Here is a 6,067-nt window from a genome sequence, read left to right as displayed (position 1 = left end):
TACCCCATGGTACTAAATGGACCCCAGTATCCATTAGGACGCAAGAGAAAATAAGAATTTACTTACCGATAATTCTATTTCTCGGAGTCCGTAGTGGATGCTGGGGTTCCTGAAAGGACCATGGGGAATAGCGGCTCCGCAGGAGACAGGGCACAAAAAGTAAAGCTTTACGATCAGGTGGTGTGTACTGGCTCCTCCCCCTATGACCCTCCTCCAAGCCTCAGTTAGGATACTGTGCCCGGACGAGCGTACACAATAAGGAAGGATTTATGAATCCCGGGTAAGACTCATACCAGCCACACCAATCACACCGTACAACCTGTGATCTAAACCCAGTTAACAGTATGATAACAGAGGAGCCTCTGAAAGATGGCTCCCTACAACAATAACCCGATTTAGGTAACAATAACTATGTACAATTATTGCAGATAATCCGCACTTGGGATGGGCGCCCAGCATCCACTACGGACTCCGAGAAATAGAATTATCGGTAAGTAAATTCTTATTTTCTCTATCGTCCTAGTGGATGCTGGGGTTCCTGAAAGGACCATGGGGATTATACCAAAGCTCCCAAACGGGCGGGAGAGTGCGGATGACTCTGCAGCACCGAATGAGAGAACTCCAGGTCCTCCTTAGCCAGGGTATCAAATTTGTAGAATTTTACAAACGTGTTCTCCCCCGACCACGTAGCCGCTCGGCAAAGTTGTAATGCCGAGACCCCTCGGGCAGCCGCCCAAGAAGAACCCACCTTCCTTGTGGAGTGGGCTTTTACAGATTTTGGCTGTGGCAGGCCTGCCACAGAATGTGCAAGCTGAATCGTACTACAAATCCAGCGAGCAATAGTCTGCTTAGACGCAGGAGCGCCCAACTTGTTGGGAGCATACAGTATAAACAGTGAGTCAGATTTCCTGACTCCAGCTGTCCTGGAAATGTATATCTTTAAAGCTCTGACAACGTCCAACAACTTGGAGTCCTCCAAGTCGCTTGTAGCCGCAGGCACTACAATAGGCTGGTTCAGATGAAATGCTGACACCACCTTAGGGAGAAAATGCGGACGAGTCCGCAGTTCTGCCCTGTCCGAATGGAAAATCAGATATGGACTTTTGTAAGATAAAGCTGCCAGTTCTGACACCCTCCTGGCCGAAGCCAGGGCTAGTAGCATGGTCACTTTCCATGTGAGATATTTCAAATCCACATTTTTTAGTGGTTCAAACCAATGAGATTTGAGAAAACCCAAAACAACATTGAGATCCCACGGTGCCACTGGAGGCACCACAGGGGGCTGTATATGCAGTACTCCCTTAACAAAGGTCTGGACTTCAGGAACTGAAGCCAATTCTTTCTGAAAGAAAATCGACAGGGCCGAAATTTGAACCTTAATAGATCCCAATTTGAGACCCATAGACAATCCTGATTGCAGGAAATGTAGGAATCGACCCAGTTGAAATTCCTCCGTCGGAGCACTCCGATCCTCGCACCACGCAACATATTTTCGCCAAATGCGGTGATAATGTTGCGCGGTTACTTCCTTCCTTGCTTTAATCAAGGTAGGAATGACTTCTTCGGGAATGCCTTTTCCCTTTAGGATCCGGCGTTCAACCGCCATGCCGTCAAACGCAGCCGCGGTAAGTCTTGAAACAGACAGGGGCCTTGCTGAAGCAGGTCCCTTCTCAGAGGTAGAGGCCACGGATCCTCCGTGATCATCTCTTGAAGTTCCGGGTACCAAGTCCTTCTTGGCCAATCCGGAGCCACTAGTATCGTTCTTACGCCTCTTTGCCGTATAATTCTCAATACTTTTGGTATGAGAGGCAGAGGAGGAAACACATACACCGACTGGTACACCCAAGGCGTTACCAGCGCGTCCACAGCTATTGCCTGCGGATCTCTTGACCTGGCGCAATACCTGTCCAGTTTTTTGTTGAGGCGAGACGCCATCATGTCCACCATTGGTCTTTCCCAACGGGTTACAAGCATGTGGAAAACTTCTGGATGAAGTCCCCACTCTCCCGGGTGAAGGTCGTTTCTGCTGAGGAAGTCTGCTTCCCAGTTGTCCACTCCCGGGATGAACACTGCTGACAGTGCTATCACATGATTCTCCGCCCAGCGAAGAATCCTTGCAGCTTCTGCCATTGCACTCCTGCTTCTTGTGCCGCCCTGTCTGTTTACATGGGCGACTGCCGTGATGTTGTCCGACTGGATCAACACCGGTTTTCCTTGAAGCAGAGGTTCCGCCTGGCTTAGAGCATTGTAGATTGCTCTTAGTTCCAGAATGTTTATGTGAAGAGACGTTTCCAGGCTCGACCACACGCCCTGGAAGTTTCTTCCTTGTGTGACTGCTCCCCAGCCTCTCAGGCTGGCGTCCGTGGTCACCAGGATCCAATCCTGTATGCCGAATCTGCGGCCCTCCAATAGATGAGCACTCTGCAGCCACCACAGAAGAGATACCCTTGTCCTTGGAGACAGGGTTATCCGCTGGGTGCATCTGAAGATGCGACCCTGACCATTTGTCCAGCAGATCCCTCTGGAAAACTCTTGCGTGGAATCTGCCGAATGGAATTGCTTCGTAAGAAGCCACCATTTTTCCCAGGACTCTTGTGCATTGATGTACAGACACCTTTCCTGGTTTTAGGAGGTTCCTGACTAGCTCGGATAACTCCTTGGCTTTTTCTTCCGGGAGAAAAACCTTTTTCTGAACCGTGTCCAGAATCATCCCTAGGAACAACAGACGTGTTGTCGGAATTAACTGGGATTTTGGAATATTCAGAATCCACCCGTGTTGCTTTAGCACTTCTTGAGACAGTGCTAGTCCCATCTCTAGCTGTTCTCTGGACCTTGCCCTTATTAGGAGATCGTCCAAGTATGGGATAATTAATACGCCTTTTCTTCGAAGAAGAATCATCATCTCGGCCATTACCTTGGTAAAGACCCGAGGTGCCGTGGACAATCCAAACGGCAGCGTCTGAAACTGATAGTGACAGTTCTGTACGACGAACCTGAGGTACCCCTGGTGTGAGGGGTAAATTGGAACGTGGAGATACGCATCCTTGATGTCCAAGGATACCATAAAGTCCCCTTCTTCCAGGTTCGCTATCACCGCTCTGAGTGACTCCATCTTGAACTTGAACTTTTTTATGTACAGGTTCAAGGATTTCAGATTTAGAATAGGTCTTACCGAGCCATCCGGCTTCGGTACCACAAATAGAGTGGAATAATACCCCTTTCCTTGTTGTAAAAGGGGTACCTTGACTATCACCTGCTGAGAGTACAGCTTGTGAATGGCTTCCAAGACCGTCACCCTGTCGGAGGGGGACGTTGGTAAAGCAGACTTCAGGAAACGGCGAGGTGGAAACGTCTCTAGTTCCAACCTGTAACCCTGAGATATTATCTGCAGGATCCAGGGATCCACATGCGAGTGAGCCCACTGCGCGCTGAAATTCTTGAGACGACCCCCCACCGCCCCCGAGTCCGCTTGAGAAGCCCCAGCGTCATGCTGAGGCTTTTGTAGAAGCGGGGGAGGGCTTCTGTTCCTGGGAAGGAGCTGCCTGTTGCAGTCTCTTCCCCTTTCCTCTGCCTCGTGGCAGATATGAATAGCCCTTTGCTCTCTTGTTTTTAAAGGAACGAAAGGGCTGCGGCTGAAAAGTCGGTGTCTTTTTCTGTTGGGGAGTGACTTGAGGTAAAAAGGTGGATTTCCCGGCTGTAGCCGTGGCCACCAAATCCGATAGACCAACACCAAATAACTCCTCCCCTTTATACGGCAACACTTCCATATGCCGTTTTGAGTCCGCATCACCTGACCACTGTCGCGTCCATAAACTTCTTCTGGCCGAAATGGACATAGCACTTACCCGTGATGCCAGTGTGCAAATATCCCTCTGTGCATCACGCATATAAAGAAACGCATCCTTTATTTGCTCTAAAGACAGTAAAACATTGTCCCTATCCAGGGTATCAATATTTTCAATCAGGGACTCTGACCAAGCTACCCCAGCACTGCACATCCAGGCTGTCGCTATAGCTGGTCGTAGTATAACACCTGTATGTGTGTATATACTTTTTGGGATATTTTCCATCCTCCCTATCTGCTGGATCTTTAAGTGCGGCCGTCTCAGGAGAGGGTAACGCCACTTGTTTTGATAAGCGTGTGAGCGCCTTGTCCACCCTAGGAGGTGTTTCCCAGCGCGCCCTAACCTCTGGCGGGAAAGGGTATAAAGCCAATAACTTCTTTGAAATTAGCAGTTTTTTATCGGGGGCAACCCACGCTTCGTCACACACCTCATTTAATTCATCTGATTCAGGAAAAACTATAGGTAGTTTTTTCACACCCCACATAATACCCTGTTTTGTGGTACCTGTAGTATCAGCAATATGTAATGCCTCCTTCATTGCCAAAATCATATAACGTGTGGCCCTACTGGAAAATACGGTTGATTCGTCACCGTCGCCACTGGAATCAGTGCCTGTGTCTGGGTCCGTGTCGACCGACTGAGGTAACGGGCGTTTTACAGCCCCTGACGGTGTTTGAGGCGCCTGGACAGGTGCTGATTGATTGTCCGGCCGTCTCATGTCGTCAAACGACTGCTTTAGCGTGTTAACACTATCCCGTAATTCCATAAATAAAGGCATCCATTCTGGTGTCGACTCCCTAGGGGGTGACATCCCCATATTTGGCAATTGCTCCGCCTCCACACCAATATCGTCCTCATACATGTCGACACACACGTACCGACACACAGCAGACACACAGGGAATGCTCTTAAAGAAGACAGGACCCCACTAGCCCTTTGGGGAGACAGAGGGAGAGTTTGCCAGCACACACCAAAAGCGCTATATATGACAGGGATAGCCTTATAATAAGTGCTCCCTATATAGCTGCTTTAATATATATAATTTTGCCACAATTTTGCCCCCCCTCTCTTGTTTTACCCTGTTTCTGTAGTGCAGTGCAGGGGAGAGCCTGGGAGCCTTCCTGACCAGCGGAGCTGTGTGAGGAAAATGGCGCTGTGTGCTGAGGAGATAGGCCCCGCCCCTTTTTCGGCGGGCTCGTCTCCCGCTCTTTAATGGATTCTGGCAGGGGTTAAATATCTCCATATAGCCTTCGGAGGCTATATGTGAGGTATTTTATGCCACAAAATAGGTTTTACATTGCTTCCCAGGGCGCCCCCCCCCAGCGCCCTGCACCCTCAGTGACTGCCGTGTGAAGTGTGCTGAGAGCAATGGCGCACAGCTGCAGTGCTGTGCGCTACCTTAAGAAGACTGAGGAGTCTTCTGCCGCCGATTCTGGACCTTCTTCTCTTTTCAGCATCTGCAAGGGGGCCGGCGGCGAGGCTCCGGTGACCATCCAGGCTGTACCTGTGATCGTCCCTCTGGAGCTAATGTCCAGTAGCCAAAGAAGCCAATCCATCCTGCACGCAGGTGAGTTCACTTCTTCTCCCCTAAGTCCCTCGATGCAGTGATCCTGTTGCCAGCAGGACTCACTGTAAAATAAAAAACCTAAGCTAAACTTTACTAAGCAGCTCTTTAGGAGAGCCACCTAGATTGCACCCTTCTCGGCCGGGCACAAAAACCTAACTGAGGCTTGGAGGAGGGTCATAGGGGGAGGAGCCAGTACACACCACCTGATCGTAAAGCTTTACTTTTTGTGCCCTGTCTCCTGCGGAGCCGCTATTCCCCATGGTCCTTTCAGGAACCCCAGCATCCACTAGGACGATAGAGAAATAAAAGTGAAAATCTTGAGACTTCCACTATGTGTCCTATCCCTGTGAAGACACACTGAGGTACTTTGGGAGTGTGGAGGTTTACTACTTTAAATATTTAAATGTGTCTGTCCCTGCTAACGCACCATCCATATCCCAAGTGTACTCCAGTGACTCTTAGTGGATGAAAAAGAAATAGTCATTTTTTGCTCCTCGCCCTGTCACATTGAGATAATACATACCTCAGTTTCTTTTTAGGTCACTAAGCTATACAATATTAATAACACCATCCAAATTCAGCCAGTAGTTTTTGTGTAATGTTGGAATGAACAGACAAAAATTCTAAAAATGTTTTCTTTCATCTACATACTTCA

Source organism: Pseudophryne corroboree, assembly GCF_028390025.1.
Source record: "Pseudophryne corroboree isolate aPseCor3 chromosome 3 unlocalized genomic scaffold, aPseCor3.hap2 SUPER_3_unloc_1, whole genome shotgun sequence".
Taxonomy (NCBI): Eukaryota; Metazoa; Chordata; class Amphibia; order Anura; family Myobatrachidae; genus Pseudophryne; species Pseudophryne corroboree.
This window is presented reverse-complemented; position numbering follows the sequence as displayed.